Genomic DNA, 17,321 nt, shown 5'->3' on the forward strand with positions numbered 1-17,321 from the left:
GTATGTTCCTGGCAAAAGCAATGTTTTAGCAGATTTTCTCTCTCGCATGCCTTTGGATTAACAAGAATGTAATGTGAATGAGTGGGATTCTTTACAAGTTGCCCTTATTCATGATGAGAACTCCTTTTGTGTTAAAAAGAAAAAATGGAGCGAAGAATACTTGAAGGAAAGTGATCTAGTGTCTCTTATTTTTTTCATTCGCCAGGGGTAGCCAGAAAAATCTAAAGTAACTCCAAACCTCAAACCCTTTTGGAGGTAAGAAATGGGTTATGTGTTATGGATGGTACTGTTTTTCATGGGGATAAAGCTATTCCCCCCACATCATTAAGAAATTCTATTTTAAAGTTATGTCATGAGGTTCCTTGTTTTAAACAACAGTGGTCCCTAGAGAAGTATAGAATAGGACACCAGAAAAATGACTATAGACTTAATCGGTGCTATATTAGGTGGACATGTCCAGCCGGACAGAGGTCTATTATTTACTTATAAGTAGATAAACAGTGGTTAAACATTAATACATAAAGTGGGCCACAAGCCTGTGTCCTTCCTAACCAATCAATTAGAAGACAAAACAACACACAGGGGGCTCAGGCTAAGCTTGTGGTTTGTTACATAGGAACAATTAACAGTGTCAGAGAACAAATTGCGAAGAACACCTTTACAGTATTCAAATGCAGAATTTGGACATATAAGGTGTTTTTAAAGTGTCAACAGCGTTTTGATCTATTGGGGTAATCTGCGGATCATCATCAGGACATGGAATATTATGCCTGTTGAGTAGAGCCTTATTAACCGGTAATTCCGGGGGAGGGAATTGAACCGGGGCGGCATCAAATGACGGCTTTGGGGATACAGGATAAATCGGTCATGGTGGACCTCAGGCTCCTGCACTGCCGGACAAGGAATCCCGCTATTCAGCTTGTTTCATCCTTAATTCGGCCACTGTGACTCCGGAGCACGCAGACGCCTTTTCTTCTTTCTACGTAGCACACGTAGAAAGAGGGAAAGGCATCTGAGAATTGCTTTTGGCAAGGAAGATGTTCCTTCCGGCACAAAAACAATCCTACCTGTAATGCAGGCACCCTTGCACCATGGCACAAGGGTGACTGCATTGGTACTTGGCAGCCAGAAGTGCACCAGTGGGGAGAGAGCAGGAATATGCCATATGCAAGTGATTATGGCGCATTTCTGCTCTCTTCATTTGACATAGTGCAGGAAGTTGGCTTGCTGTTTTGCGTTGCAACAAATGTTGATGAATCGGCCCCAGATCTCAACTTCAACCCATAAACAAAGAGCATTCAGCATCCTTCTTGACTAACCAGCATAACCAAACCATGACAAACCTTGTAGGTGATCTGGCACCATTGACACGTATAAGAAAAAACTATTAGGGGCATTTTTATGACCTGGTTTGCATTGCATTTGCACCATGCAACGTGGTACATGCATGACGCAAACCTTAAGTGAGATTTATGAAGCAAGGAAAAGGTCATTTTGCGTGGCTCTGAGTGGCTCCATAAATCTGGAGTACATCAACGCAGAGCAAATCTCTGTGTTGCCTTACTCTGCCTTGGGAAGGTATTCCATGGGTGTTGCGTGGGTGTTCCCACGTAACTCCCATGGATTTTGACGCATCCCCAGATTTACCAGAATTGGTAAACCTGGGATGCCCCAAAAAGATAATCACAGAAGAGGTGTAACGTGGAGAAATACCTTTCTTTCTTCTTGTTACTTCTATTTTCTACGAGTGCTGCATTCTGTAGCACACAGAGAAAGAAGAATGTGCCTCTCAGATTTGTTTTTTGTGCAGGAAGGTGCCCCTTCCTGCACAAAAACAATCCTGCATGGTACGGAGGCAACCTTGCACCATGGTGCAAGGATGCATGCTGTTGGGCCTAGGCTGCAAAAAGGGGACCAGAGCAGGGAAAAAAGCAGGAATGTGCCATACTGACTTAACTTCCTGCCCTTTCCCCATCATGCAGTGCAGTGCAGAGAGGTGACTTGCTGGGCTGCACTGCATGACAAGTTTGTGAATCCACCATTTAAAATCGCCTCAAAATGGTGCAAAATAAGTGTCAAATCCTACTCACGTTTCTGCAGGAACGCCATGCAAATGATACCACATTATGGACAAATGCATCCTGAACTGAGTTCAGTGTAATCAATGAGAATTAGGTAATCAAAACCATAGTGAAAACAGACTCTATTCCCTCCACCTTAATCAAAGAGATCAGTAGATCCATCTCCCTTTACTGGACTCATTTTATCATCTCCTTGCTGACACAAGGCGATGTGCCACTGTCAGACTGATAAGTGGTCAAGTGACTCCACCCCTGAAGAAACGAGGAGTGAACCCAACGACCATAACAACTTCCGACAACTGTCTGTTTCTTTTGAAAATACTGGAAAGCTGCATCACAACTACACTCAATCAATACATTACTGGCCACCTCCTGCTATGCATTCAGCAATCTGCTTCAAAGCTGGCTGAGACAGCCCTTCTATATATCATGAATAGGGTTTCCGGGTTTCAGTTCAAACTGATTTTAATCAATAAATCACCACCAAAGGGAATATTTGTTTTACAGTAGAAAACACTGGATTTTGCTGCATTTTGACTGCTTTAGTGCCCTCTGGTAACAAAGCATTAGAAGTGCAGTCTTAGCTCTTGGCATTTTTCTTTGATGGATGCGCCTGCTTCGAACCTTTAGTGCTAGTGTAAGTCAGTCAATATGCCATTTTGATCATGCAGCTGCATTCCCTTAACAGAAGGGCAAAAAATATTTCATGAATATCTTCAGCAACAAAGAAGAGGATGAGAAGGGATTCATGTGCAAGTTATGCTGAAACTGAGCTGCCTAAAATACATATTGCCTCAGAAAATCGACGAGGTAGTTTATACATCACAGATAGTGCAGCTTAGAAATGTAAAAAGACAGCCACTGCTCTGTGTTTCCTAGTATGTGCTGGAGACAGCACAATTGGAAGAAAAGTAGGTGCCTGGACCCATTCTGAGCCTTCACACTATATTAGAACACGTTCATGATACAGACCCAGGATCCTCAAGTTCAATGTACATTCCTAATGCCAGCATGTCAAAATTAAGCGTGGAACCTATGGTGCTGAAAGATGGCCTAGTGATTGACGAAACCACTAATACAAATGGGGGTATTTAATGGAACCATATTGAACTGTGCTCTTTCTTTTCCCCCAGAAAGAAAATGGACTAGAACTATCATAGCTGCGTGGAACCCAAAAGTGTGTTGAACATTTCTTGCACATACCTGGAAGAAGCACAGCCCCGTACTGCCTTCAAATAAACAAAGGCTCACATGCTTGATAAAAATCAATTCTAAGCGGTTCTTGTGATGGCTTTGAAATAAACCCAAAATCCCATTGATATAGCACAACCATGTATTGTAAACTGCATTCACAGTGAGAACTGCACAGCCAAACAAACAAGGCATGATGTTCAGCAGCAGAGTTTGCTCTCATCAAAGGCACACGTCACCCCTACGACCGTGTAGAGCATAAATACGCCTAGATCAGACAGCACTAACACAATTATTAACCACTTTCTTTGTATCTTGAGAGAAAGAGCAGGGCAGTGTGACACTAGTTAGCAATAACAGACCACCGAGCATACTACAATATATCTATATCTAATGTCCCAAAAATAAAATCTTCAGTCAGACAATCTTTGTTCTTGTCTGAAGAATAGCAGGAATGTGTATTATATTTTCACCATTAACCTTTTATCTGCTGGAATTAAATCTTTATGGCTGAAAAGATATCCCTATCCATGTGCATTCTAGACACAGTGTTGGCCATATGCATCCTGGACACAGTGTAGGACTGGACTGCTGCAAAGAGGAGGCTGGGTGGTGGAAAACTGAGACAAGCAGGAAGATGAAGGAAATAATGAAAGGCTTCTTGGGAGAGCAAATATAAGGGAAAGGTACAGAGAAAGTACCAAGGAGCAGGAAAGAAATAAAAAAGGGAAGAATATAGTGTAAATAAATGAAGGAAGGACATAAAAGCCAAAATCTTTATTAGCATTTGTAATACACCATCCCCAAAGGCAGATTTTAAGTTCTTGAAAACATTGACAAACACTGAAACCCCGGACCACAGTTCAAAACAAATAGAAACTGAAAACAGGAAAGCCTAATCATGAGTGATACTCTATGTGTCCAAATGAAGGGAAGTGCTGCCTACTCATACTCCTCGACTAACTTGCAGAATTTGACACAGTCAACACAACTTCCTACTCCACACCCTTGAAGAGAGAATGGGGATAAAAGTTATGACTTGCGTTGACTTTTCTCATACCTGCCAAACTGCTCACTCCAATTAAAATTAAACGAATTACTATTTGGCTTGACTTCGATTGTTCAAGTGCTCCTGCGATGATCAATACTGTCCTCTATCCTGTTTAATCTACACAGGGAGCCTCTAACTGCAATCTTGAAACAATTAATCATCTTCTATCATCTATATGCTAACTAAACACACACCTATACCTGAAAGTCTTGAAAAATAAGATTGTGCATCCAATTTAGGACTTAGTGGGTGGAATGTATTCCACCATAGTTGCAGAGGACATTACCACCAACAAATTTAGAGATGACCGCTGTACATTGAAAGAAACTGCCATCACAGCAGTTCCTTTCAAGAAATAAAATGTGTGGGGACAGTCGCTGTCTGTATTGACAGCTTCTCATCAAACCCTTCCTAAGTTATTGTTTTTCAGAAACCAACTTCAAAAGTGGTACTCTGTTTCTGAAAAACAACAAAGTAATGTACCCCAAGTCTTGGGAGTTTTCTCTCAGAGCTTGGGGGTAATACTTCTTTTTCTCTCCCTCGCCACCAGGAAAAATGTACAGTAAAACAAGGAGATGACACCATCCTCCCCAGATAGAATGGATTGCGTAATGTCCCTCTCTGACAGCCGCCGGAGGACGCTTTCAGTTGACAGACACAATGGGGGCTTCATCAACAGAGAAGCTTAGGGTCTGTCCGTGTCTAAATGAGGCTACCGACCAATGGTTGATGGACCGGGTATTCCGTTATGTTTGCGATGGAGTACTGTGCCTGCCAAACTCCAAATCAGGCCCATGGTTTCTCTAAACATTACCCCAAAGGACATTCAAGTTTGACTATCCTCCAACAACCTGGCACTAAACTCAGTGGAAACAGAATACCACCTTATCTCAGCCGCCTCACTGTCGCACCCTCCTCCAAGACTGGTTTGACTCTCTAGGAATTTTAAGCTGCCAACAAAAATTATTGATTGCACTACGTCTCTCAGGATAATTCTCAACAAGAAGCTAAACCATTAGGATAAGAGCACATAAACACCGCAATGAGAGGTGCCTAATATCACCTCAGGATTCCAAGAAGTGCCAAACTTCTCATCCCATAATCTGATGTTAACCATGTGGTACAAACCCTTGTCATCTCCGTTCTAGACTACAGAAATGCTCTGCTCACTGCACATCCTAAATGTTACCATGCTCCTCAATCAATCAATCAATCAATCATTTATAAAGGGAGGCAAATCACCTTTGAGGGTCTCGAGGTGCTGGAGATCTTGGTTGCTGCATGGTGGATTTCAATCGAACATCCAGGTCTTGTGATCACAATCCTCAATGCTCCAGCAAGCATAATCTCAGGAGACAGCCGCTCAAATCCCATTATTCCTGTGATTACCTCCCTCAACTGGTTCCCTGTTGAAATCATATGCATATTTTAAGAAACTTGCATCACCCACATAACCCTAGATTGAGGCACCCTGAAATATCTCACTGAAAAACTGCATCCATAGAATACCGCTCCCAGACTAGCCCTGAATCATTACTCCTTAAACACCCAGCTTAAAAAAAACAAAAAACTAAATTTCTCTAGGAATACTCCTAGGATATGGCACTTGATACCTCCTGAGATTTATACAAACCTGTGGTCAAGCCTTCAAGAAAGCCGAAATGAGTGGCTAGCTTAAATGTAGTTATATAACTACAATCTGGTCCCATGGACAGTAAACCTTAAGGGAATGCACACCAATCCTCCAGGCTTGGTCAATATGAAAGTCCCACAACAGTGATCTTTTATGTCACTTTCTTCTCTCGAACACTCTAAATTGAATTCTCTGTTTGTTCTCTTAATAACCCCCTGTAGTTAGTGCAGCATACTATTTAAGTTTCTGTGATTAGACCTATGCTTACTCTATCACTAATGTACCTTTCTGTTTTTTTATTGTACTGCACTCTGGCACTCTTGGTATAGTAGGAGCTATATAAAACTGCAAACATAAATTACTAGATAAAATAAATGGCTCTGTTCTGTACGGCTGTCAATGGAGCATTACTCCTTCATATGATTTCCTCTTCACAGACTTTCTTCAAATGAGGGTAATTCTCTATTATGAGACAGATAACCGAGCTTGCTATCAAATATGACGTGGAAAATCGCTTTGCTGATTCCCATTTGGGGGGAGAATAATGATGCCTAGCCTTCAGCAAACAAGTACATTTATGTGTTCATTAAACATATGAGTCAGGCTCCATGAAAGTCAGATTTCAGCCTCTACTTTCAACATGTTTTGAAACACTCCCACATAGGACGCGATCATAGACCCTGTACAGGTGGCAGTGTTATGTGCATCTCTATAGGAGCCGGAACAAGCAACAGGTAAATAAATAAGAAAGAATTTGCTTCTGAGATGGTGCCTAATGTTACTGGGTGTTTTTGCTGATATCGGAAATTAAAGTAAAAGAAGTGCAGAAGTGCAGACCTAGAATATGCAAAAATAATCCATCTCCAATATCTTTCTCCTACCTTCTGCCTTTCCCACACCTCAGCTTTAGTAATGAACCTTCTACCTCCTCTTTTCTGTCACTGTGGGGGCCTTCTATGTATGTACATCACTAGAATTTTGAATGAGCGAGAATGCTCTCTCTTTCAAATGAAAGAGCCAAGCACCAAGGGGCATATTCACAAGGAGCTATCGCCGAATTAACAGCACTTTATCGCAGCCAAAGTTGTGATAAATTTCCCCACCTTTCACAAGCTGGTGCTAACAGCCCACAGGACCAGTTTTCCTGCAATAGCAGCCGCAGAAAACATCGCCCCAGAGGACCCCCGCAAAGTTCGCTAATGAGATGCAGAGTAGGCGTTCCCATGACAAAACCCGCAACAATAACACACCTCAAAATTCACAACGACCAGCCAGACCAGCGATAAGAACACAAAACACTCGATAGGCACGTTAGCAGCAGAATATTTACACCTGCTCTGACCTGGTGTAAAGTTGGACCACAGCCTGCACCACAAAAGGGAGCACAGCCCACATCCACACCTGAAGACAAACAGATGCCATAGAGCAACTGAGCATACAGCACGGACACCCAAGAGGGCCACAACACCCACGACCACCCCTCCTTGGCACAACCCGGACCAAAGACATGCCACATCAGCAAAACGGAAACATGTACGAAATAATTCGCCTGATGTCGCACAATCACAACTGGTGACAAGCATGTGTCATCACAGAAACGAGCATCATACATTCACTTTTTAAAGCAAATAATGAAACTTTAATGAAATCAACACAGAAATCAAATTAAGACACATGGCGGCTCCCCTCGACACAATCCATAGGTCAAAGCCTGCAAGACAAAAAACACGATGAGAAAGTGTGTCCTGCGAACACCAAAGGAAAGAGAGAGAGAGAAGAAGAGAGGGGGGCGAGAGAGAGAAGAAGAGAGGGGGAGAGAGAGTGAGAGAGAGAGAGAGAGAGGGAGAAGAGATTGGGAGAGAGCGAGAGAGAGAGGGAGAGAGAGAGAGAAAAAAATAGAGAGATGACCATGCGCACCCAGGCCACACTGCTCACCTGCTGCCACCGGTGTGTCTCCAATCCCTTGCGGGTACATATGGCAGTACACCAGGTCACACATCTGAGACAGAGCCGTCATCTGAAACAGAGCTCTGAGACATGACTGGCACTGTACACACACTCGCACAAGATAACATCACACGCCCGCCCATGCACACCCAGGCAGAGGCATCCCAGCCCCTCCTCTTGCCCATCGGAGCATGCCCACCCATGCACACACAGGCCTCACTGCTCACCTTCAGCCACCAGTGTGTAGACTGCAGGTCCTACCACGTGCTGCTGCCAGCCACAAGACCGAGTCCCGCGGACATGGCACCCTACACACCATGCAGCCATGCTGCACAGGCTACCAAGTCTCACGTTTGGTGCTGGGTCTTGATTACACCATGGGATGGGAAATACCAGGGCACCCGTCAACATCGCAGGCTGCACAGCCGCTCAGCCCTATGGGTGCCACTAACTCTGTGATCTCAGAAGTAAGGCCACATGGCAGTAGGCCCGTGCAGCCCGCTGGCACGACCTACACTGCGGTCCAGCAAGGCACACCAATCCTGAGCAGTCTGGACAGCCGGGATGGGCCATCATCGCAGGCTACACACCCACTCAGCAGCTTAAGGTGCCAATGACTCTGTACACCATAAGTCACCGTCCCGTGGTGGGGTGCTTGTGCCAGCTGCAATGCAGCGTGTGCCACAAACCCTGTTCAACCCCAGTCAGCATCCTGTGGTGGGGTACCTGTGCCTGTCGCAATGCAGCATGTGCCACAAACCCTGTTCCACCCCAGTCAGTGCCACATGGTGGTAGGCCCGTGCTGGCCTCAAGGCCTCAGGTCCGTCATCCAGTCACCACCAGCAGAGGGGTATGTGACGTTGTCAGCCCCTTATATTTGCAGGGTCACATGGCCTGTGACGCCTGTGCCGGGTGGGTGTGGTGTGCATGCAAACCTGCCCTCAGGGAGTAACTGTGAAATGCTGACAACTAGACCAGTGACCTGCACAACACCAGCGAGTACGCCTGCGATGGGTAGCAATGAGGCCCCCCCTTGGGAGCGTGAGCGGAGTGGTCTGGCCTGCCGTACACCAGAACAGTGCAGGGCTTGCAAAAATGACTCGTGGGCACTGGACGTGGTTCAGTCCATGTCCAGACATGAAAGTGTTTGGTGTGTGTGTCCCTGTTGTGGTGTCCATGGGACCCATGCACACATCACTATGTAGCACCCTCTGACTGGCATCCCACAGGATGAGCATCATCAACACAAAGGAAATCACTGTCCCTATATTCATCCACACATACATACATGAATGATGAAAGACATGACACAGCAGTACGTCACTGGATGTTTATTGCACATCCAGTGCAGTTCTGCAGTTGGAATGGTACACGGCAATATGGAATACACCAAACCATTAGGCCCGTGGAGAGCCAACCAGAGTCCATCTGTGGAAGACAAGTACTGTGGAAGAGGAGGGGTGCAGTCCGCAGTGTGGTCGCCGTGTCATTGGTCATCAAACAGGATGTGGCGGTCCATGTCGCTTTCCAAGTTGCTTGCATATGAGTGAATCGGGGGTCAGTGGAAGGTCATGAGGCCATATGTGGGACCAACCAGTAACAGGCCAGGTGGTGGAAATTAATGCTACTGAGCCCTTCTGATCACAATCCCATCCTTGTCCCCGGGTGTGTGCCCTGCCCCACCTAGAGATCTTGCTTTACCAGCTGCGGCACTGTGTGCCAATGACACCTCAGGTGCCGGGGGTGAATTGTCAGCCGCACTGTGTGCCAGTGAAACCTCAAGTGGCGGAGGTAGATTGTTGGCCGCACTGTGTGCCAATGACACCTCAGGTGCTAGAGGTGTATTGTCGGCCGCATTGTGTGGCACTGTAACATGAGGTGCCGGAGTGGTTAGGCCTGCCACACAGGGAGGCCTGGACACACCAGGGGGCGGAAATGTGGATGGTGTGGGGGCAGCAGCATTCAACATCGCCACGCCTTTGAAAGCAATGCCATGATGAGGATCTGCAGGACATGGGAGATCCCAGCTGCATTCCGCTGATGTGCAGTGGTGGCTGCCATCCTTTCTGCCTCCATCCGCACCCTGTCCTTCATGAGCCTCGGAATGTGTGCCAGCTCATGGCTGGTATATCTGGAGCCCCTCTGAGTGGACAGTTGTTCTTCTCTCTGCGTCATGACTCCAGCGATGTCAGTCAGGGCTTGTTGGAGACTACACACCCAAGGATAGCATCAAGTTTGGTTGCCATGTTGCTGAAGCCCTACCGCACCTGCTCTGCGGTCTCCGTCTGGCACTCCAGCACATGGGGTTGGAAGGCCATGTGTTGTTTCTTGGGATCTTGGGGGAGTGCTGGGGCTGTGGGTGCCTCTTGCTGGGTGCTTTTAGTAGTGGGTGGGGTCTACTCGATGTAGCTGGGCTGTCCTGATCCTGAAGGTGAGTGGCGGATGAGGTCAGTGATGTCTTGGATGGCTTGGGTGTCGATGCTGGTGTTGGCCTCCTCGTCATCAGTGAAAAGTGACTGGAACTGCTCTGCAGGAGGTATTGACGGGGCCCCTGCAGTGTGAAGGGGAGATGGTGTATTACAATGTGCCAACATGTATGTAGCCGCATGGTACATATTGACATTCAGACAGCATGGCATTGTAGATTGTGACAGTCTGTAGATCTGGGTGAGGACCCAGAGTCATTGTGGTTGTGCACTGTGCTCTGCTTGGTTGTGCATGTGTGCCATCATGCCCATCTCCACTTGTCCTTCCAGTACCTGGTGTTCACTCACCCTGTTGCGGTCGTGTTGTATCCTGTCAAGCTGTGTCTGATCCCCTGATTCCGGCCACAGTCTCCACACTGATGACTGTCGACACCAGCTCCTCCATGTCATCCAGCACAAGCTGTGGCGCTGGGCCTCAACCTCCAGTCTGCATTGCTGCCTTCTGATTGGTAGAGAGTTTCTCCTTGGTCCGCCACTTGATTTCATTCCATTGCCTCTTGACCTCGTCCATTGTCCTCTTGTGCTCCCCGACGGCATTCACCTTGTCCAAGATGTCCCCGCATATTCCATTTTTGGTGCCCAATGACATGTTGGAGGTGACGAATAGTTGTTGATGGTGTTCCATCACCTCCGTGACTATGATCCTGTTCGCCTGCGGACTGAACTTCTTCTTCCTCTTCCTCTTGTCCTTGCCCTTCCCTGTCCCCGAGGTCCCGTGCTGGTTGTCCGGGGTGCTTGTGGGATTGTGCTCGTCCTCTGCATCTGCTCAGGCTGCCTCTATGGTGCTCGGGTGTTGGTCATGAAGAACCGGGTTTTTAAACCCAGCGGCGCCAGGGGCACACCCAAAGTCTTCGGATTCACCTGTCTTGGTATACAGAGACACGGAATACTTCTGGGTGGCGTCAAAGACCAAATTTATATGCTGCAGCTAGTAACAGTGATCCTAGAAATACATCACGGTGTAAATTCTCAGGAGACTGCTCAATTTTGTAATGCGAAACATCTCTTTTTATACACAATATTCACATTCCGAACACACACCCATTGCGCAAAATTCTAACCAATAAGGTAAATTCTCAAACAAAGTATCACATGACGAAAAGTTCGGTTTGCAATAACCCAACCCAAAGTTAATTATTAGGAATGTCCCAAATTCAATCTCCACAAGCCAGACAAACCCATAATTGAAAGCACAATGCATGTAATAAAGGAGCATAGAAAAGGAAACAATGACAGATAACGAGCAAGATAAGGCATGTGTAAGGAGACTAAAAGTTAACGATGTCCTGAACATTGATTGGCAATCTCAGACAACGATCAAACCAGGGAAATTGGCTTGGCAGGGTCAGTTTCAGGTCAAAGAGTCAGATCCTTACAATTCACCTTAAAGTCAAGAAAGGACCTAGTTAATGTGTACCAGTACGAAAAGGCCAGGTCGCTTTATTCGTTCAACCTCATTCGTCGGCCTACGTGATGGCAACACAAAATGGAAGCATGAACAAAATGGAACCCATATTTGAGACGAAATCTCTGAATAAGTAATGAACTCGCTAGTTAACGTGACAAATTCATTCCATATTAGCCGAACTTACTAAATACGGTACGACATCACCAAAATCATGACGGAACCATAACCTCACGGGGCAAGATCAGTTTTACAGAACCTCAGCCCTCCTTTTGCCATTACGTAGGCAATAGCCCTAAACTCATGTTAATCTGAATCTAGGTCTATATCAATATTCATTAGATCATCAAGGTGTTGTTGGAGCATCATCCTGTTGCTCTCTGCTTCTCTCGAGACAGGACTCCATACACACATAGTAGCACAAAGACTACAAATGGCGGGAGCACACTGGATACAAAGACAGCAAGAGAAGATGATAGCTAAAACCATACTGAGGAACATCAGAATTTTCCATCCCCATTTGGACAGTAGTCCCCAAAACCATCCAGTCAATGACCAGTCTCCTTCGTCTACATGAATAAACTCAGAAACCTTATGCAATCTAGAGATGGCTTGGTACACTGTAGGGGCATTATCCGGTATGAAAACACAGCAACTGGATTGGATCAATTTACATACCCCTCCTCGATCTGCAAGTATGACGTCTAACACCATACGGTTCTGCAACGTCATAAGGCGGTCCGCTTGAAGCTCAGCTGTAATATTAGTAAGGGCACCTGCAGATTCATTTATAGTGGCCTCAACCACTCTCGTAAGTTGTCGTATATTCCTGCTATTGGCCATAGGACCCCAAAACGGTAGGAAACCCTTGAAAACATCTCCTACGTCTTGTGCTGCAGTATCTTCCTGATCGAAGACACCTCTACCATATCTTGTTCCATGATAGTCCAAAGTAGTAGTGTATGTAGGGGGAAGCAAAAACGCCACATAACATGTTCCTGAAAAATCAGGTGGAAACCATGTGTAGGCTCTGTCGTGACAAACAAAGTATGTGCCTTTAGCTGGCACGAACGGAGAAGTCTGAGATGAATAGACATAGGTTTGAGCACACACACTCTTACCTAGCTGAGCTCTCGGATTTCCACCATTACCTTGCAAACAGAAGTGGCCTCGATGGGGTACGATCCAAATCGGAGGAGACCTTGTTCGTCTCTCCTTCTCTGTCAAACTGGTACTATATCCAGTCACGTTCCAACCAACATAGGCCTGTGCCTCATCCTTAGGGATAGCATTATATGCATCAATATCTTGAATCATATCCACTATTCCCTTTATCAAGGCACTATTGCTCGGATTGTCTTTCACGGAACGCAAGGGAAATACCTTATTTGCATAGATGAACATAGTCTGAAAAGCCCATACAGACCCATTGAAAGAAAAAGGCAAAACCAGATATGGCATACCTCTATCTGTCGTTTGAGGCATAAGACCACAAACCCAACAATTAGTGGTATTTACTACCAACTGATGCTGATGCAACAGCTGTATAAACGAGTTGTTGACAAATTCTGACCTCCTTGTCTGTTCATGTACAGGCAACGTATAAAATTGGTGCAAAGAAACAGTAGTAGAGGAAAGCATAGGTTGGGAGGTGGGTGCAGATATCAGTGGTGTAGCATAAGCAGTCCAACCCACACAAGCTAATGTGATACTTAAAAACACAAAAGAACACAATATAATAAAACATTTGGTACAGATCAATGTACAAAATCTTATCTTGAAATCTATTCTCTCAACAACTCTCCCAGTTACAAAAGACTCCATCCTCTAACGTGCTGCTCACAGCAATTTTCCTTCTTCACTTAAGTGTGCGTCCAGGCGTCCTAGCTGCCCCTAGAACCGCAGACCTTCTGTCAATACGCGGGTCACCCCATAAGAACTTGTACCGTGACCCTGCAGCTGAACCCGGATGGTGGTTTGAAAAAGAAAAAGACAAAAAAAGTCTCTTGTCTGAAAGAGTATAATTCACAAAAAAATTTAATTTTATTTGTCCATTTTAGTCCTTAGATTGTAGCGTTCTTTACCAGGCACAGTCTGATCTTGGAAAAGTGTCTCTGGGTGCGTAGTGTCAAGTCTCAAATGCGGTGGCACAGTCTCTTGCAAAACTTCATCATCCGCACGTTCCGACTGAGTCCATTTCAAATGTGCATCACTAAAAGGGACAAATTCCAGAACCCTTTCATTTTCAGAATCGGCAATACCATCCTTGACCCACTGATCATATGGTAAGGGCAACAGAACCTTTTTGCAGTCGGTGCAATGCACCCAGTTTTTCTTGCCGAAAACCTTGACAGCAGTCCGAGTCGCCAGTAGTACTTGGTAAGGACCAGTCTGTGAAAGGTAAGGCCGATTTCAACCGATAACCTTTAAGTATTGCCCGGAGTTAGCCGCCTCTCATACCACTCGAAATTATCAAACAAAGAGGCAGGCGCTGGAGACTGGAAGGCAGGAAACAGAAGTTTATTCCAACAGAGCAGAACACATCAAATCAGACAACAGGGTATCTTCTCGAGGTGCTCTAACCGCATCTCTGAGGCCTGGCCTCTTATACACAGGTTTATGGCTTTATTACATGAAACATATCTTTGTTAACACTTTGAAGTACGGAGAGACATCCTTGGAATCCCCGCTTCAAGCCCTTTCCCACACACATTTACAGTAGAAGTCCCCACCCCGATCTCAGTAGGTGATGACTGTTGCGCAGCTGGACATTCCGCTGGTTCCCGGAATGTGTGCGGTTGATCGGATCTCATGGGGTGGGGGCTTTGATCAGTTGCAGATCCTTTGAAGAGGGCAGCTTCCTACTGTAGGGGGCAATAAACTGCACCCGCAGGGCCAGGTGGTGGCCTGGGATCGAGCCGGACAATCGAGCACAGAGGAAGAGGGTTCATCAAAAGGATGCGTGATCATGAAAGGGGTGGAGGGAGGTGTTAGCCGGGTGCGGGATGTGGATCCGAGGCAGGGTTCCCGCTGAAGAGGAGGTTTATGACCCAAGCGTGTGAGAGCGGGGGCTGTCAGTGCGCGGGGGATGCTTGAAAGGTCAGAGGAAGAGAGAGAAAGACGCGCTGGCTATCGGCAGTGGGCAGAGAGGCCATGGCATTCAAAATGGCTGCTACTTACGCGCACATATGAGCCTGAAAAGGGACAAGATGGCGCCGATAATGTTGATGTCGCAAACTAGATTTTAACAGTCCTCCCTTTTCAACATATCTAGCCAGCTTGTCAATCTATATCTATCCCCATTATATTTCGAATTTCCACTTCATACAAAGCTTTCATGCGTTCAGCTTCAAAGTCCAGAGTCTTAGGGCAGATACAGTTTGCAAAGAGTGAGCACAGGGGTGGTGAGCATTGAACACCCAGGCAGAATCCACATATTACGACAATCGGTATCAGTACGATCATAAACAACCTCCACCCCAGTTCTTTACAGTACTCCAGAACCAACTCCCAAGCGACCATTCTTCTTGTTCCTGATGAACTTCTGAGGAAAGTCTGTGGAGGTGTTCAATGGCTTTATAAACTGAGGGTGAATTGTCCGGTATGTAGGTGCAACAGCTGGACCCAATGATACGGCATGCTCCTCCACGATCCGCTAGAACCACATCTAGAACAAGGCGGTTCTGAAGAGCCACCAGGCTGACCGCCTGGAGCTCGGCTGTATTGTTCGTGAGGATGCCAGCTGTAATGTTCATTGTCGTTTCAACTGCCTGGGTCAATGTCGGATGGCACGGCTGTTTGCCATCGGACCCCAGAGTGGAACAAGTCCCTTCAATGTGTCCAGGAACTGTGCTCCCGTGGAGTCGGCTTGCTCAATGTCTTTTGCTCGCTTTTGTCGGTGATGGTTTGCTGGAGCCACATAGGTCGGAGGAAGGATGAAGGCAATGTAACAGGTACCCCCCCAGCCTTTGGGGAGCCAGGTGTAGGCTTTCGTACCACAAACAAAGTACATGTTCGGAGAGGTGACAAAGGAGGGTGGATCAGTTGAGTCCAAAGTTCTAGTGATGCGACAAGCGCTGTGGCCTACCAGCTGTGATCCAAGGCCTTCGATGCATACAAGGCCCGAGACATTGACGACAGATAGGGCCACAGTCAGTGTGGCAGCTGTTCGCTTCCGGAGGTAGGAAAAAGTGGGTCTGGCTGGGTTGTTGAACACCTGCATTTCAATCCGTTCTTTGGCAGGGATGTCCATATGAATAGAGGCATTGGATGTCAGAGGGCAAAAGGGAGCAGCAGTTCTTGTTTTGTTCTGCCAGACTCCATGATAAAAGTGTGCCATAGTTCTGCTGGAAGTGGCATTGTCTCTGTAACTCTCTTGCAGGAGAATCAGCCAAGCAAGGCAGGAACAATGAACGGAGAAAGGTGAAGGGATGAAGGGGATGGAATGTCCAGTGGCATGTGGTAACAACCCACAGATCCAGCAATTTGTGGCATTGGCGGCAAGGTTGTGTTGGTGCAGCAACTGCACGAAGGAGTTGTTCCAGAACTCCTTACGTCTTTCTCTGAGTTGAGGTGAAAGAGAGACCAAGTAGTGTTCTTTGGTGGTGGTAGGTTGTGCAGTAGTTAGAAATGTCTTATGAGCTGGGCGCTCTCTTCCACAATCCAGAGAGTGGTCATGAGGAGGAGGCAGAAGAGAAGGGCGATAAAGAGAGCAATAGTCTTTGAGCTGTGTATTTTGTCAGTTTTTGGGTTTCTGTAGAGGGTCTTCGGATGTCCGGTTGCTTCCATCATCTTCGTGTCGGGTGCTTCCATCATCTTCGTATCGGGCGCTTCCATCATCTTCAAGGGGCTCGGTAGCGGGCAGAACCACAAAACATTGTTTGGCTTCTCTCCTGGCAGCCTTAGTAGTGTTAGGCCACCGCTCTGAGAATTGTACCTTAGTCAGTGGTCTGCTTAGCCGAAGCTCCCTCCTTTCGTCACAGGTTATACCCTTCTCTGGACGGCACAGTGGGATCGGGGAATTCTGCCAGTTCAAGTGTCTCTTTATCAGGGTAACAGCTCAGGGATGGTCGATCTTTGTTCAGGGGCTCTTCTTGGGTGGCCACGACTTCGGTCGTCGTCAGGGTTGAGGAGATCTTCTTGCTGTGGTGTGCATGCAGCCAATTTTTCTTCCCTTCCACTCGAAGAGCTGTTCGGGTGGTGATCAAGACTTGCCAGGGGCCAGTCCACCTTGGTTTCAGACTCCGTGCATGCTGGAAGTTTCGTATCAGCACGAAATCTCCGGGTTGTATGTCGTGTCCAGGGCCCCTGGAAGCATAAGGGATGGTCTGCAGCACCTGTTGATGGATAACAGACAGCGTCTTAGTCAGATTGTACAAATAGTCAGACATTAGGACGTCCGGGACGTCGTGAATGGATGTCGGTTTTGGTGCGGACCAAATGTTCATAGGTCGGCCGAAAACGACCTCGTAAGGGGTCAAATGGTGTTTGGTGGGGGTGGAACACATTGATAGCAATGCCAATGGGA

Source organism: Lissotriton vulgaris, chromosome 9 (assembly GCF_964263255.1).
Source record: "Lissotriton vulgaris chromosome 9, aLisVul1.2, whole genome shotgun sequence".
In the NCBI taxonomy this organism is placed as follows: Eukaryota; Metazoa; Chordata; class Amphibia; order Caudata; family Salamandridae; genus Lissotriton; species Lissotriton vulgaris.